This window comes from Aotus nancymaae, unplaced genomic scaffold (assembly GCF_030222135.1).
Source record: "Aotus nancymaae isolate 86718 unplaced genomic scaffold, 86718_ANA_hifiasm-v0.15.2.pri h1tg000007l, whole genome shotgun sequence".
NCBI classification, from domain to species: Eukaryota; Metazoa; Chordata; class Mammalia; order Primates; family Aotidae; genus Aotus; species Aotus nancymaae.
This window is the reverse complement of record NW_026988418.1, coordinates 28,913,258-28,934,029: the sequence shown is the minus strand read 5'-3', so window position 1 is coordinate 28,934,029 and position 20,772 is coordinate 28,913,258. Positions and strand designations below refer to the sequence as shown.

Genomic DNA, 20,772 nt, shown 5'->3' with positions numbered 1-20,772 from the left:
CATTCAAAAGCTTTTAGAGGAATTCATGTATATCAAAGTAACCACAGAACATTTCAGGATAACTAAAACTAATTTTGAAAGCAGTTTGAATATCCTCGGTACAATGGAACTGCCTATATTTGCTGTAGAAATGTTTATAAGGAAAAGAACCCATCTGAAGTCCAAAGTTAAATCAACATTTTAGCCAATAAGATCCATTTAGAAAAAAAATCTTCCAAAAGGAACATTTATATATAAGGAAATTATATAAATATTTCATAGTTAATTTATAGTTTCATTTTCTTTAACTTTATTTTAGTAATTAACTGTAGATTTAGTATGTTTTCAGTGGAGTCTCAGAAACAGATCACAGATTTTAACCTTGATCCTATAAGAGACAAGGGTTCTACTCACAAAGGCACACTTGTGACCATCACCCAGAGAGAAATTTTAATGCAGCAGCTTTCAAACTGTTCTCAGAATCCTAATAATTCTTCAAAGATGTCTCAGGGCTGCCATGGGGCTGGGGCAGGCTAGGAATTCCCCAGGTGAGTACAGCAAACTCTGGTCCTAATATCAGCATCATCTATTTTATTTTCTTGTCTTCAGTACTAAATTTCACTTGGAAAAAAAAGTCTGCTGATTTTTTTAGTTTATTTTTCATTTTTTGAGACAGGATCTCACTCTGCTGCCCAGGCTGGAGTGCAGGGGTGTGATCACAGCTCACTACATCCTTGAGCTCCTGGGCTCAAGCCATCCTCTCACCTCAGCCTCCTAAGTGGCCAGGACTACAGGTGCATGCCGCCATACCGAGCTAATTTATTTATTTTATTTTGTAGAGAGATGAGTCTTGCTTTATTGCCAAGGCTCGTCTCGAACTCCTAAGCTCAAGCAATCATCCCACTTCAGTCTTCCAAAGTGCTGGGCTTACAGATGTGAGCCACTACACCCAACCAACCGCTTTTTAAAAAAAAGTTTGAAAAATTAGAGAATTAGGATTTCTGAAAAGTACAGGTAAGGAGGCTGTCAGTTGAATGTCCCCAAAGCCTGAGATCTTTTTTCCCTCTATAACCATTCTGTTTTTCCTGTTCTTCTTCTTTGTCTTTCTTTCACCTCTTATATTTTTTCTTTCTCTTTCTTCATCCCCTTTTCCTATCACTTCTCTATAATTTAAAAAAAAAAAAACCACTTACTCACTATTTAATAGCAATGGTAAGCCTTGTTGGTTTTTTTTTTTTTTTTTTTTTTTTGGTATTCCACAAATATTGATCTCTGAAGATGCTTGCTGCTGGAAATTTAGCCCTGTTGTTTTCAAGAAGATCCAGGTGCAAAAGATGTTAATGTGCACAAAAGCAAAGCAGCTATTAAAACAGGTTAGTAGAGGCTGGGTGTGGTGGCTGACGCTTGCAATCCCAGTACTTTGGGAGGCCGAGGTGGGCAGATCATGAGATCAAGAGATCGAGACCATCCTGGCCAACATGGTGAAACCCCATCCCTACTAAAAATGTATAAATTAGCCGGGCATGGTGGCACATTCCTGTAATCCCAGCTACACCAGAGGCTGAAGCAGGAGAATCATTTGAACCCAGGAGGTGGTAGTTGCAGTGAGCTGAAATCGTGCCACTGCACTCCAGCCTGGTGACAGAGACTCTATCTCAAAAAAAAAATTAAAAAAAGAAATAGCTTAGTAGAGTGCAGGTTACCAGAGAAGTTTACAGCATAGGTTCTAGAGTCAGGCTGCCTGGGTTAATAATATTGTCACTCAGCCATTTACTAGCTGTATGATCTTGGGAAGGTTTCTTAATCTGTGAGCCTCAGTTACATTATCTATAAAACAAAGATGATATTATTCTCTATGTCATCTGTCTATTGTGAAAAATAAGTGAGTAAAAACACATAAAATAGCCAAGAATAGTGTTTAGCCTGTCATAACTGTTCAATCAGTGTGTTTATGTATTTTAAATGGAAGATGTTTTAAATGCAAGAAAGCCTGGGCATAGTAAAGAATTCTAGGAATCAGTCATATATAAGCTGAGTTTTGAAGAATGACCAGATAATTATCTTCAACAGATAAAGAGGGGGAAATGATATTTCAGGAAGTGGGACCAGCATCCCAAAGACCCTAAAGAGAAAGAACGCATCATTCACTGGCTGCTAATATGAACAATAACAATAACCAGAAAACTGATAAAACATGAAAAGCACAAAGATGTAGAACCAATATTTTCCTTTAATTTCTTTATTTAGAGATAATAGCTAAATAATTTGATGGTTTCATTGTAGACTCTTTGTAAAGCCCAGATTTTAGAGCAATAAGTTCATTTTTAAAATATCTTACAACCTACTTGTTTTTCTGGCTACAAATTAATTATGAACATTTGTCCATGTCATTATTCTTCTACAACACAATTTTAATAGCCACATAGCATTCTATAATAACTTTAAAACTTAAGGGTATTTCAATTTATAAAGAGCATACTACTTCATATATTTTTAGCACATATTAAATATTTTTCAAATAATGTCTTAGAATTGGAATTGCTGAGTTAAGCAGTATGACCATTTTAGGGTTTTGATATATGTGGCCTGTCAAGATACCCTTTGTAAAAATCACGTATAAATAGAGAATGTTTTTCTTGTCCTTTTTGGTAATGCAAGCACTTGCTAAAGGATATGCACTCTCCAAGAGTAAGAAATTTTAGGCAGGGCGCAGTGGTTCACGCCTGTAATCCCAGCACTTTGGGAAGCCGAAGCAGGTGGATCACGAGGTCAAGAGATCGAGTCCATCCTGGCCAACAGGGTAAAACTCTGTCTCTACTAAAAATATAAAAATTAGCTGGGTGTGGTGGTGCGCACCTGTAATCCCAGCTGCTCAGGAGACTGAGGCAGGAGAATCGCTTAAACCTGGGAGGCAGAGGTTGCAGGGAACCAAGATCACGCCACTGCACTGCAGTTTGGTGACAGAGTGAGACTCTGTCTCAAAAAAAAAGAAAGAAATTTTATGAGTGCATACATAACATGCAATTAATTATTTATGGGACACAGCAATTAATCTCATGTCCAGAGGAAAAGATAAGACAAAAGCATGAGTTCTGGAAGATTATCGTGGGTTTTTGCTTGGCGCTCTGCCAGGAGGCAAGGAGAACGAAGTGGCTCTGTTCTCAGATAGTTTTGTTGAGTTTCTGGTAATATACCTCTTTCATTAAAACGTACTCCTCCTCTTTGGTAAATTGATTTAGATCACTCCCAGTCCATTCCCATTAGTGACTACAGCACTATCAGCCTTTTTCCTGCTCACTTCTCACTTTCATTGGAAGTGTGTATGAAAATGGATTTCCACCTTTGCTATTAGGTGGGTCTTAGAAGTAAATCAATTTTTTTTTTTTTCGGTAAAAAGCACTTTTGCAGCACAAGGTGAATATTCACTGAAGACTATACTAGAGCTTGGTGGAATGAGGAGGTTTTTTTTTTTTGTTTTTTTTTTTTTGAGATCTGTGTGCTATTAGCAGAGCCACTACTTGAGGGGGATGAAGCGGGAGGAGTGAGTGGCCCCGATGCCCGGCCACTTCCTGGGCTTGTAGGTGCTGGAGAACTCACCCAGGTAGTGGTAGATCATCTCTGGCTTGATCTCCACCTGGTTGAAAGTCTTGCCGTTGTAGACGCCCACCATGCTGCCCACCATCTCAGGCAGGGATCAAGTCCCGCAGATGCTTCTTCACCACTTCCGGCTTTTCCATGGGCGGCGCCTCCTTCTTGGCCTTGCGCAGGCGCTTCAGCAGAGAGTGCTGTTTCTGCCGAAGGCCGCTTCAGCCGCTGCTGCTGGCGCGCACTGTACAGCTGCATCAGCTGCTCATAGGTCATGTCCAGCAGCTGGTCCAGGTCCACGCCGCGGTAGGTGAATTTGCGGAAGGTCCGCTTCTTCTTCTGCTCTACCTCTGCCATCTTGCCAGATCCTCAGAAAAGACGGAGGAGGTTCTAATATGCATTAGGCTTTTACTACGGACCATTCATTTGCATACATATAGCATTTAGTACCCCAATAACTCTCTAGGTAATTATTTTTATAAAAATCACCATTTAATCAAAGATGTAATTGAAACTTAAAGAGATTAAGTGATTTAGTGATCCCGCTGCAAATAACTAGCAGAGTGGGCATTCTGACCTCACTCTGCTGGTTACCAAAGCCCAGCCTGTTTCCACTGCTTCCAAGAAATGGAAACAGCGCAGATGAGAATTCCACATAAGCTCAGCCGGGTGCAGTGGCTCATGCCTGTAATCCTAGCACTTTGGGAGGTGGAGGCCAGAGGATCACTTGAGGCCAGGAGTTTGAGACCAGTCTGACCAACATGGCACACCATCTTTACTAATAATACAAAAATTAGCCAGGCATGGTGGCGTGTGCCTGTAGTCCCAGCTACTTGGGAAGCTGAGGCACATGAATCACTTGAATCCAGGAGATGGAGGTGGCAGTGAGCCAAGATCATGCCACTGCATTCCAGCCTGGGCAACAGAGCTAGACTCCATCTCAAAAAACAAAACAGAAAAAAAAATCCACACAAGCTTATTCTAGGAGATATTTCAGAGAATTTCTATTTTTTCCAAGGTTCCTTGGGATAATCAAGAAGCCTGAATTGATATATTCAAACAAACACTTGGTTTAAAAAACAAAGACCCAAGGGAGAAGAGATTTGGTGCTTTGAAGAAGGCCAGGGGACAAAAGCAACAGGGAACCTGGCAGAGAGTAGGTGTTCAGGTGTTCAGTTACTATCTGTTTGTTAAATGAGACATTGCAAAGTACAGACTGTTTTCAGATTGCTGCTTTACTCTTTACTTTCTCCATGATACCACCAGCCAAGCCACTCATTGGGAGGATAAATGAAATTAGAATATGATTTGAGGACTGGTTTCAGATCCTAGCTTCAAGGCTTCTGGCTAGAGTCCAGTGTAGAACTTCACATCAATCTTGGCAAAGACAAATCATTTGCGTTTGAAACCCATAGCTGAACAGACTGTCTATGAGTGTGTGTGGTGGTATTTAGGGGAGGGAGGCAGTGACGTTCAGATTAGGAGGATGTGTGAGGACACGTGCTTCCTGGTGCTACTCTTGAAAGTGTAGGGTGACTTCTTCTCTGGGTTGTCTCTGCAAGCTGAAGGGCTATGTTGAGCTTTGACCTTAAAACTATCTATCCTTCCTCTTCCCAGGACCTCAGCTTCCCTCTGAACCTAGGCTACATCCTTAAGAAGGAAGTGGAAGTTCAAAACAGACTTCCAAGAGGCGGGGTTTCACCATGTTGGCCAGGCTGGTCTCCAACTCCCGATCTCAGGTCATCCGCTGGCCTCAGCCTCCCAAAGTATTGGGATTACAGGCATAAGCCACTGTGCCTGGCCCTTTTGACATGTTTTGTGCTCTAAAAAGCCATGGGATGGGGATCAAAGGCAAATAATTCATCATCACAGGTGTCAAAAGCTTAGGAGCCAATAAAATTTTCTAAAGTGATGGTGGAAGGGCACTACAGAAGTAGACTCTCCCTATCTAAAAATAAAATATTGCAACAGGAGACAGAACTTTAGAGGGCATGCAAAGCAGATACTTTCTGTGTATCAATGCTAGTGTTATAGAGGTTGAAAGCTCAAATGCCTTTGTTTTGGGCCCTAAGGTTAATGTAGGAAGATGTAAAACACCTGTCTCTGACAGTTGTAAACTGTTGTCTTACAACTGAGTGTGGTGTATGTGTGACACATGAAGTGTATGTGCCTGATGTTCAAATGGAAGAAAATGAACATTTTCTTTCCCTAAATTTTTCACTGAAAGAATTAGGAAATGGGGATAATCTTCTCATGGACTCTTATACATATTCAGAAGACATATTTTAGCTCAATGGAAAGACTCAAGATTCGGGAGGCTGAAGTGGCAGATCTCTTGAGCCCAGGAGTTGGAGTCTAGCCTGTGCAGCGTGGCGAAACCCTGTCTCTATTAAAAATACAAAAAATCAGCCATGCGTATAGCCCCAGCTACTCGGGAGCCTGAAGTAGGAGAATCACCTAAGCACACGAAGTCAAGGCTGCAGGGAGCCAAGACTGTACCACTGCACTCCAGCCTGAGTGACAGAGCAAGATACTGTCTCAAAAAATTAAAAAACAAATAAAAAGACTAAAGAATTCCTCATGCAAAATACAACTTAAACAACTTATTTACTTTCAAAGGTTCGGATTAGACACTGAACTACAGCAAGGACCATTGAGAAGGTTGTGTAATTATAGAATTGAGCATTCTACATGTTTTTCATTTGATGCTACCTAAGTCATTAGTGAGCAAAGTGGCAGAAAATGGCATGCCAACATCGTCAACATTTTCATTCAATTAAAATTGTTTTTTGCTATTGTTTAAATTCTGTATTATGGAATTTGTGAAACACAAAAGCAGAGAAAATAATATAATCAAATCTCAGGTGCACAACAACTAATTTCAACTATGTCAACATTTTGCCATTATTTTTATTTCATCAGTACTTACCTCCCCACATCAACCTACACACAAAAAAATTATTTTTTATTTTACTAGACTATATTAAAGCAAACCCCAGAAATAGAATTATTTCACTATAAGTACCTCACTAGATATGGCTTTTGACAGAGCCTTTGACTTTATCATAACCGAACACTGTTATAACACCCAACAATTTTTTTTTTCAGTTTCCTAACATCATGTAATTCCCAGCCTATGACTGATTTTCCCTGGTAATGTTTTTATAATTGAAGGTCCACACATTGCATTTTATCAATATGATTCTTAAGTCTCTCAATATATAGGAGTTCTCCCCCTTTCTTTGCTTTCATGTCATTTTTCTGCTGAAGAAAACAAATCATTCGTCTTGTAGAATTTCTCACATTCTGGATGTGGCTGTTGCATCATCATGTTGGCATTAACCTCTTCTTCTATGCTTTGCAATTTTTGGTACCCAAGGTGAAATTCAGAGCAGAGGTCAGCAAACTGTAGCCAGGGTGCCAGATGCCTATTTTTGCACATAACATTTCTTTGGAACATAGCCATGCTCATTTCTTTATGTGTTGACTATGGCTGCTTTCAGGCTACTACAGCAGTTAAATAGTTGTGACGGAAGCCGTATGGCCTCTAATGCTGACAATATTTATCATATGGCCCTTCAAGAACAAGTCTGCCAACTCCTGATATAGAGGCTTGAATAAACTCAATGGCTTCAATGAGTTCCAAACAAATTCTTTCATCCCCACATTGTGTAGCAGCAATATCAGTACCTCACAGGAATTAGGGTTCAATATGTCAACAAGCTCAGCCACTTCTTTATGTGCTTGATGGCTTATGCACATGAAGAGCCCCAAGTGGCCAGTTGGCAGTCATAGCTTCCAACTTACAACACCGTGCACAGGCATGCCCTGGAAGAGGCATTCTCACTCCTATGAGAAAGAGGACCTCTACCCAGCAGAACTTAAGGTTGTGAGGACAACCTTAAGCATCCCACTATGGAAAGTGTAAATTCCCTAGCTGAGTCACTGAAAGTAAAGAGGTCACACTTACTTCCATCTCTTGTTTCCTGGATCCATATATTCTAGCTATTGAGAGCATACCATCATATATTAGCCACTGATGTGTTTAACACATGCTGGACATCCCCAGATGGTGCTACCCCAGAGCAATTGCTTTAGTCCAGCCTTCCCAAGCTCCTTCCAATGCTACGTGGGCACCCACTTCTGAGTACTAAATAGTATAATTAATAAATCCTGTGGTCATGTGACCATTCTTGCACTTCCTTTTCAGCAGTGTGGTCTCTTAGTCTAAAGGAATGTTGTATTAGATATCATACAGCAGGTTATGACTTCCACAAGCTGTCAGAACATGTTGCTGGCACAGATACTGCACACAGCAAAGTTACACCACTCTTACAGTAGGTATGAACTCCTGTGAAGACAAATTACTCACCACTCCACGTTAGAAAGTGTCCAATGTCAACACTCTACCCAGTGGCTAACTGGTCCAGATTGGTAAATTCCATAAATGGAATTTGAAGGACTGGCTATATAGTTTGAGAGGCCCTGTGCAAAATGAAAAGGGGTGTGTGTGTGGGTGTGTGTGTTTCTGTGTGTGTATAACAACACCCCACACACACACCCCTTTTCACTTTGCACAGGGCCTCTCAAACTGTACAGCCAGCCCTGTTACTCATCTCCCTCAGAACTGGAAATAGGTCAGCCCTGGAGAGAAAAAAATCCATGCAGTTGGCCCCAAGAGTATCTATTCCTGCCATGGCCCAGATGTTCATGGGCCCATTGCTCAAGCACTGACATGTCTGAGGATTGAAGCTGACTTGACATCTACAGTTTGAGTCATTTCATCCACCTGCTAATTGAGAGGCCCCTCAGGTAGATATTAATACTGTGGATGGAAACCCAGTTATACCTTTGTGTCAGTATAGGCTCTCTAGCATGCAAACTCATCTTTCTTTCCTGGGGAACTTAGCTACCAGGGGATAGATCAGCTAAGACTGTCAATTCGTCAAAGATACTTTAATGACCTCAAAACTGAAAAAGGAAGAGGTGAAATATGCTCCCTTTGTTCCCAAGAAACTCAATGACTTCTATTGACTTCTTCTCTGGAGATAAGTCATGTGCTTTCCAAGAGCCAGCCATAGCCAAGTTTCAAAAAAACCCTATTATGTCTTCCCTCAAGGCAAGGGGTACAAGCTTGACTGACATTTGCATAAGTAAAAGAGAAAAGTGATTCCTCCCAGAGCAATGTCTGCTCCTAAGGGTGCCTTCCATCTATATCCCTGGAGAAATTCAAACTGGAAGCCTTTAAATGGCATATTTTCTTGCATAAAATAAAGAGCCCTCAGCTAGAAGTATCCCACTACAATATCACAAAGGTACGATAAGCCATGCTATAGAGTTTGTATTTTATTTCAATAGGAGGATCAGAACTGAACAGTTTTAAGTAGAGGAGAGACTTTGATTAGATTTTTATTTGGGGGAAAAAATATTATAACTGCTGTGTGGAAGTTGATTTTTAGAACAGCATCATTGCAAGCTGAGATATCTATGAGGAAGTTGTTGGAAGTTATAGTAGGCCAGCCTAGAGTTGTGACAGTAATGATAGAAATAAGTAAATTGACTGAAGAGATTGAATCTAGTAGCCTTATTTGTGTATGGGACATGAGGGAGAAGCAGGGGTTAAAACACTTGGACAAGGATGAATGCTAGAGCTGGTCACTTATACTAGGAACACAGAGGGAGAAAAGGGTTGGTGGGAAAAACAGATGATTATCAACTGTTCGGGACTCCTTGGGTTTGATGCAGATCTGGGTTGAAACCAGGTCTCCCTCCATCACAATCCAGTCCAGGCCATCTGATGCAATACAGGAAGCATTCACATGGAGATGTCCAGAGGGCAGCTAGGTGAATGGGCCTGGGACTGAGAAGAACGGTCTGGCTGAGACATGAGTCTATGCATCATCAAAAATTGGATAATAACTAAAGCTATGGAAATGGAGGAGCTATTCCAGGGAAATTATGTAGACTGAAGAAGTAAAAGGTCATATATCCAGCCCTAGGAAACACCAGAATAAACATGACTCTCCATAGGAGTCTAAGAAACAGTGGCCAGAGAGCTAGGGAAACCATGAGAGTCTTATGTTACAGCAGCCAAGATCACATGACATTTAAAGGAAGAAAGCATCTTCAACAGAGTCAAATGCTGCCAAATGAAGAAATAAGGACTGCAGCAAGGAGCCACTTTTCAGTTTAAATGCCTTCAAAGACTCGCCTTTCCTTACTGAGCAATGTTCACGGCATGCTGTCAGGGTCAGGGTCCACTCAGGGAGACTGAACACACTAACTTTGTTAGGGAGAAGGCATTTGGTGCAAAGGAGAGGGTCACAGGAGTGGCCGGAAGAACAAGAGGGCCACTGCAATGGCCTAGAGAACAAGAACTGCAGGAAGCAACTGCAACTCCTGGGAGTGAGGAATCTAAAGGGGAAAGATGGTGTTTCCAGAATGAACAGCTGGGAGAAGTTCTGGGGACCCAGAGTTCAGACTTCTTGGAGGAAGCTCTGGTAAGCTGGTGCTCAGATCACTGAGGAAGAAGAATCCAGCCAGGGCTTGGATTATGAAGGGATTTTAAAGCCAATCTGGCGAAGGACCATAGCATGGCCTGTTCGCTGACTGCCAAAGGAAGGCGACCCAGCTGCTGCTGGCAAGCTGGGGACATGGAAAGGCTGGAGCCAACTGTCTGTGGTTCTAGAGAAAGAAAGACAGGAATAGAAAAACAGGAAGTCCATTTTCACCTTCTCTCACTTCTCAGCCACTTTCTAGTGCCTCCCATTGGCAAAACCTAAGGAAAGCAGCTGGCAAAGGAGTTTGGGAAATGCAGTTTGCAAAGTCCCAGGCCCAGTTGCTGAGAGATAACAGATTTTTAAGTACCAGCATGTAAGACCCTATACAATCTGCCCCCATAAAACAAAGTAGCTTGAGCCATGAAATTCAGTATTGCTATCCACCAGACGTAAAAACACGAGCAAGTAACATGCATCTAAACTGCTACTTCCTCTCTTATAAAACAAGAATTTAATAGTACGTGTCTTCTATTGCACAACGTATTCAATCCTGAAAAATCTCACAGTCGACAAAATCACACTAAAAGGACTAAAGGGGAAAAATGAAATTGGGCATATCTCTCAAAAGCTGTAAACCTTTGCAACCAGAAAGAAAAAACAATAGCTGGAATCTCTAGAGATAACTTGGAGGATCTAGGCAGGACGCTCAGCACAGTTGAAGGCTGCTTCAGGGGATGTGGGAAAAGCTCAGTCAGAGTTATAGAGTGGAGGTGGTATCATGTAGGTGCTAAGAAAATGCAGACAGAAGTGGAGATCTGAACCAGAGGGGCTGTAGTGAATGTACACAGAAGGGGACGTGTACCTGCCAAGAGCCGGGAGCTTGTGTAAGGCTGAGTTCTCTAGAGAGGGAGCCCCATGGGAGACTCTCATTTTTAATTTTCTTAAAATAGAGCAGTAAGGGCCTGAGACTAAGCCACAGTAGAGCTGAGGGTTTTCTTATTTCCTGCTGAACATTCTGATTTTACTCCTGCTCTTCTAATTCCCCTAGCTGGGCAGAGGGGGAGGGGGAGCAGGGGCGGGGAGGAGACTGTATCTGAACCAACTCAACTTCATTATACTGAAATCATTCCCTTATTTTCCAATCAAGTATGAGCTAACTGTTGTTACAGAAACATACATCGTGGCAGAACAAATCATACCCATATTACAGTGTTTCCTGAGAAGTAAATAGGAAAACTCATGAGAAGTGCTGAGCAGAATCCAAGGCCCCAGGAGGAAGTTTGTATCTGTGCTGTTGTTCTTACGCCCCTTCCATCTTCTTAAGCTGCTTTCTCACATGCAGCCTGAACTGTGAAGTAGCACCTGCCATGTATTCTTGCAGTTCCATGCATCCGCATGGTTGCCTCTGCCCAAAATGTCTACCAGTCTCCTAGCCTTGATGTCTACCCCCAAGGCATCTGGTTAATTCCTATTCCTTCTCTGCCTTAGCCTACAGAAGCCTCTGATACTCTCTGTCCCAGACTCCTAGAGAGCCCCGGCCATCCCTCTAAAGCACTTACACCGCTGCTGACTGTGTCTCCAACAGGAGGTGGGGCTACTGGAGCCCAAGCACTCTCGTGTCTATAGCCTCAGTGTCAATTACAGTGCCTGGAACCGTCAAGGATTGGCTGTTGACAAGGTTATCTCACAGGGAATAGTCAATGATACCCTGGGATTAGACTGCAGAAGGGTTTATACACCTACTTTTAGAATTCAAGTATTATTTGGCCAATACTGGGTAACTTGCAAATGTGTTTAGAAAGGCAGTCAAAACTGGCCCTCAGACCAATGAATGCAGCATCTCTGGGTCAGTTGGACTGGATGAGGGCAGACTGAGGGTGTGAAACCTCAGGAGGCTCATGCTATGGGAAGAGCAGAGGTGATGGGAGTAAGGCAGGGAGCCTATAGAGGGAAGGAGGGGAGCAGGGAGAGCCTGAGATGGAAGCTTCAGAACTTGGCAATTGCTGAGATCGGGAGAAGACTCCACAGCAACTCTTCACATTTTATGCTTAGGATTCTGGAAAGATATTGGCCCTCTTTCAAAAGGGGAAAAGGGGAAGCAAAAGCTTATTGAGAGTGAGAAGTTGAGCGTGATTTTGCTCATCTGGTGTTTCACTTGCAAAGGTGGAGACCCAAGTTTTAGCCCTTCTCAGCCCAAGTTAAGCTATTTTTTTTTTTTATTTGCTAGTATTACAGGCATGCACCACCACACCTGGCTAACTTTGAATTTTGAGTAGAGACAGGGTTTCACCATGTTGGTCAGGCTAGTCTCAAACTCCTGACCTTAGGTGATCTGCCTGCCTCTGCCTCCCAAAGTGCTGGGATTACAGGCGTGAGCCACCACTTTGTTTTTGTTTGTTCGTTTGTTTTAGATGGAGTCTTGCTCTGTCACTCAGGCTGGAGTGCAGTGGTGCAAGCTCAGCTCACTGCAATCTTCACCTCCTAGGTTGAAGCAATTCTCCTGCCTCAGCCTCCTAAGTAGCTGGGATTGTAGGTGTGTGCCACCATACCTGGCTAATTTTTGTATTTTTACTACAGAAGAGGTTTCCCCATGATGGCCAGACTGGTCTCGAACGCGTGGCCTCAAGTGATCTGCCCACCTCAACCTCCCAAAACTCTAGGATTACAGGAGTGAGCCACCACTCCTGGACTGTTAATAGGTTTTAAATGTCAATGTGCACAATCTTTCCAGTTGCCGGGGGGAACGCCTCTGTGGTCCTCCTTCTCTCCCTTGCCTTAATACTGAACAAACAATGTCAGTCTCTAGCCACCTGCTTGTGAAAATTTTGTGTGGTGGTAGAAAGATAGGGGAGGACTGGGACAGAAGTAGTGGCCAGGGATGAAGGGTGAAGCAGGATTGAGGATGAAAAGGGACAAAAGCCAGTACCAGATTTCTGGACTCCAGCACCAGCCACATGTCATCCCAGCCAAGCAAGTGAAGCGAGTGATGGCAGCAGAGAAGCCAAATAGCTCTGTCCTTTTATCTTCAAACTGCTGGAGTGATCGACCTGCAAGAATAAAACAGACCTGACCTTTCTTTTCTGTTTTCCCATCTCCCACCTTGGAGATCCTGGTCCATTCTGATTACAACCAAAAGTCCCAGGTATACACAACCAGAGTCTGATTAAGAGACACTCTTTCTTTTTTAAGTTAAAAGATACTAAGTAATCAATATTCACTGTTTCAAAAAAACCTATAAAATGGAGATAAGGAAAAGCAATAACCTTATCACCTTCAGATAACTACCGTTGGTATTTGGTCTTTTATCACAAATTTTATATTCTTTATATTCTTTGTATATGTGTGAATATATGCACACATACATTATTTCTAATGTTTCTTTCCAAGATTTAGGATGGAAAATTAACTGGACTTCTAAAGTCATTTATGGATGGTTTCCAATCCTACTGCACAATTTGGTGTCTGGGTGCTCTGCTGACCTCAGCAACACTTATTTAAAGCCCCAGCATAATGAGGTCAGCCGCCACCTGCCTGCTGTGTCTGCAGACTCTATAATTGTGTATCTACTCCCAAATTAGGGGGGCTCTCTCTTGCTTAAGTCCATGGGCAGATTTTTTTTTTAAGCCAGAGGAGTCCTGAATTGCAAGTGAGAAGACCCAATCCTTGGCACTATTTTAGCTTCTAAATGTCCTTCAACTTCAGGGACGGCAGGAGCCAAGCAAGTCCCGAGGGGCCTCTGGTGAAGAGAGGGGGAGAGAAAAGAGCTTTCATTTGGAAAATGCCTACTGTTCACCAGTCAGGGAATGCTGGGCCCTCCCTATGAGCCATCCATCTACTTTATTACCCAAGCAGGGTAGAGGCCTGCCTCTGACCACATCCTGTTTGAAGGCTGGAGCTTCAGACTTTAGGGCACAGGTCTTTTACTCATAACTTTTCAGACAATGAAAGAATAGAGATAAGCCAAGAATGTCAACACAGGCTCATTCAGGACAATTGCAGATGGCACTGTAGTCACTCTGCAGGGCTGCACTGGCAAAGATCCCAGAGCACTGACCCTGAGCCCGAAGCTTCCTCATGCCTTCTCTGGAATGACCAGCAGGTGGCAGAAGAGCACAAGGCAAAGCAGAAGGACGGTCTTAGGGATCTCTGGAAAGACAGAGATTCAAAGCACTATACTGTTAAAAATTTGATCGATACGTTTTCTTCACTTCACAAGTAACTTAATGAGTCCTATGCTATTGGCCCCCTCATGATTGTTTCCTGAACTCTTGGAGATTTGGAGCTTAGAAGTCTGTCCTCACCCACTGCCCATGCCAGTGTTTACAGCATGAAAAATTCTCATCTCTAAGTTAAGAAGTAACCTTTATATGAGAAGCACACTGTTTGATAAGCCTGTTTTGATATTTACATGCCTTTAGGCCTAGACTCCTATTCTGCCTCTTTTACGTACTAGTTCTGAGTTATTTGAAAAGTTATTAAGTCCCCCATTTTCTCACTGGAAATTTTAAGCATCATCAGGATTTAAATGAGGATGTGGGTTTAAATGACCAGCACAACACTTGCCACATGGAAACTCCTCAGCACATGTTAGTTATCTCACCCCTTCTAGGAGAAGTGAGGCAAATTAAGAGAACCTATTATGGGGAGCACTCTCATTCCAAATAGTTACAAAGAGGTAGAGAAAATGATTCTCAAGCCAGAATTTTGAAATACAAGCAAAGTAAACACTTCATTTTCTTAAACATTTCACTCAAATCGGCTTTGTTCAATTATGTGCAACAGAAGTTTACCCAAGATCTGTCATGTACAAGGCATAATTACAGACACTAGAAGTCCACATATAAGTAAGACACTGCTTGGTGCAGCTCTCTGGAAATGGACAGTACAGGTACAGCAGAAAAGCAACAGAAGTATTAAAATAAATATAACATGCCCAGAGAGCCCCACTCTCAAGACCCAGGCACTGGCTCTAAATGACTAAGACTGAGACTGATTCAAGACAGCAGAGAATGTCCACCATGAACTCAGAATCCAGTAACGAATAAGAGCAGTCTACCACTGAAAGAAAAGCAAATGAATGGAGAGTCACTGTGTGCGGATCAGCCCTGAAGGAATGGCTGAAGGTCCAGGGAGGAGCCAAAACACAGAAAACCCCAGCAAGGCAAGAGCATTGCAGGATTCCATCTAGCCTTCCTGCCTTTCATTTTCTATACTTCATTCTTCCACTCTGAGAAAACTAGTTTTGATTGTTTACAATTTATTTATCTATTTGCTCAACATTGACATCGAAATTAGTTTCAAAACTTCTTTTTTTTTTTTTTTAACAGAGTCTTACTCTGTTGCCAAGGCTGGAGTGCAGTGGCACAATCTTGGCTCACTGCTTCCTCCGCCTCCCACAGTCAAGCGATTCTCCTACCTCAGCCTCCCGAGCAACTGGGATTACAGGTGCCCACAACTACCCCCAGCTAATTTTTTGTATTTTTCATAGAGACGGAGTTTCACCATGTTGGCCAGGCTGGTCTTGAACTCGTGATTGCCCGCCTTGGCCTCCCAAAGTGCTGGGATTACAGGCATGAGCCACTGTCCCTGGCCAGTTTTAAAACTTCTAACCCATATTCCCATGAGAAATAAATTTATCACGTAGATATTATTCATCTGCAAAAAAAGAATGAGCACCTGTCATCTGCAGTAACAGGGATGGAAAGTGTTACTTTCAGTGAAGTAAGCCAGGCACAGAAAGACAAACTTCACATGTTCTCATTTATTTGGGGGAGCTAATAATTTAAGCCATTGAACTCATGGAGAGAGAATAGAATAATGGTTACCAGAGGCTGGGAAGGGCAGTGGAGGAGGAAGAGAAGTGGGGTGGGGGGCGTTAATGGGTACAAAAATGGTTAGAAAGGGCAAATAAGACCTACTGTTAGATAGCACAATAGGGTGACTACAGGCAACAATAATTTATTGTACATTTTAAAATAAATAAAGTATACATGGATTGTTTACAACAAAAAGGATAAATGCTTAAGGTAATGGATAGCCCATTTACCCTGATGCGATTATTACACATTGTATGCCTGTAGCAAAATATCCCATATACCCCATAAATATATACACCTACTTTGTAGTCAGAAAAATTAAAAAGACAAATTTCTCAAGTATAGTGTTTATATACAGTTCTTTTATCTTGAGTCTCATAGCAACCATCCAGTTTAAACCCTGACTTCCCCACCTCCCTCCGTATGGGTTATGGGATTCATTTATAATACATTCTGAGCCACTTGTCACAGTCGGCTTTCCATATTATTCCCATATCCTGGCTGAGATTTTTAAGTAATTCACTTTTATGGTGTACAGTTTTATGGGTTTTGACACATGCATAGCATCACGGTTCTATAGAGAACATATCCATCACACATCCACCTCCCCCTAAATTCCCCATGCTTCCTTTTTGTACAAAATCCCTTCCCCTCACCCCCATCCCCCAGACCCCGTTCCCGCTGATGTGTTTTTCTCCTTACAGGTCTGCCTGTGGAATCAAGCAACACGTAATCTTTACGTTTGGCTTCTTTCATGTAACAAAATAGTTTTAAGATTTATCCATGTTTTGGGGGAATCAATAGCTCGTCCCTTGATATTACTGGGTTATATTCTATTATATAGATGTACCACAGTTTGTTTATTCATTCATCAGCTGAAAGATATCTGGGTTGTTTCCACATTTTAACAATTATAATTTCCAATTATAAAGTGGCTATGAAGATGTGTGTACATATTTTTATGTGACCATAAATTTTTATCTCCCTTAGGTAGGTACCTATGAGTGAAATTGTTGGACAATTTAATGGTCCACTGTGTGTGTTCAACTTACAAGAAACTGCCAAAGTGTTTTATAAAGTCGCCAGATCCTTTTTCATTGTGACCAGCAATGTTGGAGAGTTCCATTGGTTCCATGACCTCTCCAGCACATGAAATTCACAGATTATTCTAAACTGTAAACAGTCTTATAGATGCATATTGGCATCTTATTTTATTTTCCCTAATTTTTAGTAATTCTAAGCCCCTTTTCATATGCGTATTTTCCATCCAAAAAAACCTTCTTAGGTGAAGGTTCAGACATTCTGCCCATTTCCTAAAATTAGGCTATTTTCCTTTTGTTGAGTTTTGAATCTTCTCTATATTCTGGATGCAGTCTTTAGTCAGAAATATGATTAGCAAATATTTTCTCCCAGCCTATGCCTTGTATTTTTCAAATCTTTAACAGTGTCTTTCTCAGAGCAAAATGTTACATTTTAATATAAAGTCCAGTTTATCGAATTTTTTTCTTTTGATTAAGCTTTTGGCATCATGTCTACAAATTCTTTGCCTAATCCAACATCATGCAAGTTTTCTCTTAGGGAATCTATTATAGAAGTGTTATGGTTTTAGATTTTGCATTTAGTCTATGAATCATTTTTGATTCATGTTTTTACACAGTGTAAGGTGCAGCCTAAGATTCTTTTTTGTTTCCACATGAATGCCCAATTGTTCCAGCACCACTTGCTGGAAAATCTATCCCCTCACTATTGCAGTGTTTTGATGTCTTTGTCAAAAATTAGATCACTGTGTTTGGTTGAGTTTATCTCTGGGCTTTTAATTTTATTCCACTGAAAAGTGATTGTATGCTTTCACCATTATTACAATGTCTTGATTACAGTAGCTTTAGAGTAAACCTGAAATCACATAGTGTGAGTCCTCCAACTTGGTCTTTCTTTTCAAAATTGTGCTGGCTGTTTTAGTTCCTGTGGCATTTCATATAAATTTTAGAATTAGCTTGTCAATATCTTTGAAAAAGTCTAATGGGATTTTGATTGGGATTGTGTTTAATTTATAGATCAATTTAGGGAGAATCGACATCTTAACGAAATTGAGTCTTCCATTCTATTGACACAGCTTGTCTTTCCATTTGCTGAGGTCTTCTTGAATTTTCCTCACCAGCAATTGGTAGTTTTTAGCATACACACCCTATGTATAATTTATTATACTTATACTGAAGTATAGTTTTAGTGACATTCTAAATGATGCTTTAAAAAAATTCTAATTTCATTGCTCATTGCTAGCATATACAAATACAATTTATCTTTGTATGTTAACTTTGTATCCTGCAGGCTTGCTAAATTTATGTATTAGTTCTAGGAGGTTTCTTGTAGAATCATTGGCATTTTCTGCATATATAATGTCCTATCATCCAATACAAGGCGATATATTTCTTCTTTTGGTCTTATCTATATGCTTTTACCTTTTTTCCTTCTTCTTCCCCTTCTTCTTTTTCCCCTCCTCCTCCTTCTTCTTCTTCCTCTTCTTTTCCTCTTCTTCTCCTTCTTCTTCCACTTCTTCTTCTTCTTCCTCTTCCTCCTCTGTTTTATCACATCAGCTTAGGTTTCCAGTATAATGGTAAATAAAAATTGTGAGAGAGGATATCCTTGGCTTGTTCCCAATCTTAGGGAAAAACATTAAGTCTTCCACCATTAAGTATTAGCTATTTTTTTGAAAAGATGTTCTTTATCAGATTAAGTTCTCTTCAATTTATAGTCTGCCAAGAGTTTTTATCATGCATGGATGTTGAATTTTGTCAAATACCTTTTTTCCTGCATGTATTGAGATTATCATATTGTTTTTCTTTTTAGTCTATTAATACAATAAATTACATTTTTTTTTTTGAGACAGAATCTCATTCTGTTACCTAGGCTAGAGTGCAATGGAGGGATCTTGGCTCATTGCAACCTCCACCTCCAGGGTTCAAGTGATTCTCTCATCTCTGCTTCCCAAGTAGCTGGGACTACAGGCATGTGCCACCACTCCCGGCAAATTTTTGTATTTTTATTAATGACAAGATTTCACCATGTTGGCCAGGCTGGTCTCGAACTTCGACCTCAAGTGATCTAAATGTACCTGAATCCACTCTGGCCAGAGTGAGGTACAGGATGTATTCTTAAGCAAATAAATCAGTCAGCAGGTGGGTAACCTGAGTATATCAAACAATAATAAACATGTTGACAAACTCACAAGAAGACATTTCTCTATATGTTAAAGAATAACTGTCTGAGATCCATTTGTGCTGCTATAACAGAATATCACAGTCTGGGTGATTTATAATATCATTGGCTCATGGTTCCAGAGGCTGGGAAGTCCAATCTTGGTACATCCTGTACCTCACTCTGTCCTTCTAGGCTCCATTTCTTCCTTGACTAAATCATTTATTGGTTATTTCAGCAAGATTCTATCAGTGGTGGATTCAGGTGCATTGTTAGTTTAACTCACTATCTTACAGATTTTTTTTATTGCCTTCTAGTTTCTATTCTTGCATTTGAGAGGCCTACTTAGAGTTTATTTTTTCTTCCTGTGTAAGTTGTCTTTTTTCTCTGGTTTTGAAAAATATCTCTTTTTTATGCTCATGGTTTGGAAGTTTCATCATCTCTCTAGTTGTGGATTTAGTTTTATTCACAACCTGGGCTTATGATTGCTGAGTCTTTAGGTTAATACTTTTTATCACTTCTGAAATACAGTCCTTCAGAAGACTCTTTACATGCTATCTTTTCCTCATCTTCATTATCTCCCTTTGGAGTTCTTGTTAGACACGTAATATACCTTCTCTCCCCACTTCTATGTCTTTTATACATTCCTTTTCTTTATCTTTTTTTTCTTGTTTTTCTATACACATTCTGAATGTAATCTTTTTTTTAATCTTTGTGGGAAGCATTCTGAGTAAATTCATTAGCTTTATCTTCTAGTTCACTAATCTCTCTTTGGTTGATTCTTCTGCTGTTTAACCTCCCGTTATTTTAAAAACTGTAATGATTATTTTTAATTTTTAGAAGTTGTTTTTGTCCTTTTAGGATCAGTTATAATGATTTTATTTGTCACTTTTTTTTTTTTTTGAGATGGAGTTTCACTTTGCTGCCCAGGCTGGAGTGCAGTGGTATGATCTCAGCTCACTGCAACTTCTGCCTCCTGGGTTCAAGCAATTCTTCCACCTCAGGCTCCCAAGTAGCTGGGATTACAGGTGTGTGCCACCGCACCTGGCTAATTTTTGTATTTTTAGTGGAAATGGGGTTTCACCATATTGGCCAGGCTGGTCTCAAACTCCTGTCCTCATGATCTGCCCGCCTCGACCTCCCAAAGTGCTGGAATTACAGGCATGACCCACCACACCCAGCCTATTTGTCACTTTTAATTATTTTATGTCTAATGATTATCAACATGTTAATTTTAAAATTTTTGTGGGTTTGTTTTTTATTGGGTCCAATGACATTCTCAAAGTGCATGGTTTATTCTTTTGTTTTATAATTTTGATTGTGAACTTCTCCTTAGCAAAATTTATCTGTGGGAACCAAGGGTAGATCAGTTGGGAGTGTAAGCCTGTAGAGAGGTTTAACAGTTGCTCCTGCTATTCATTTCAGATTTATCAGCAGCAGTCACCACTTTCCAATTCCATTGACTATGCATTTTCTTTCTAGAAGTTGTACTTGTCTTTTTCAGATCTGTCTAATCTTTACTTATATCTATTTCTTTTCTCATATATTTCATTCCTTTGTTTCCTCAGTGATGTTAATCATGTTCATTTTAGAGTCTATCTAATAATTCCATTTTCTTAAATTCTTGGGGAATCAAATACAGAGGGTTTTCTTCTCTCTCCTATTCATCAAAGATTATGTCACGTTTTATACATTTG

The 20,772-nt window shown here is 40.8% G+C and overlaps 1 pseudogene; it reads right to left on the bottom strand.

Annotated features, from left to right (window-relative positions):
- Positions 1–3,493: 3,493 nt before the first annotated feature.
- Positions 3,494–3,921, bottom strand: LOC105710254 (small ribosomal subunit protein uS19-like; annotated as a pseudogene).
- Positions 3,922–20,772: the final 16,851 nt, after the last annotated feature.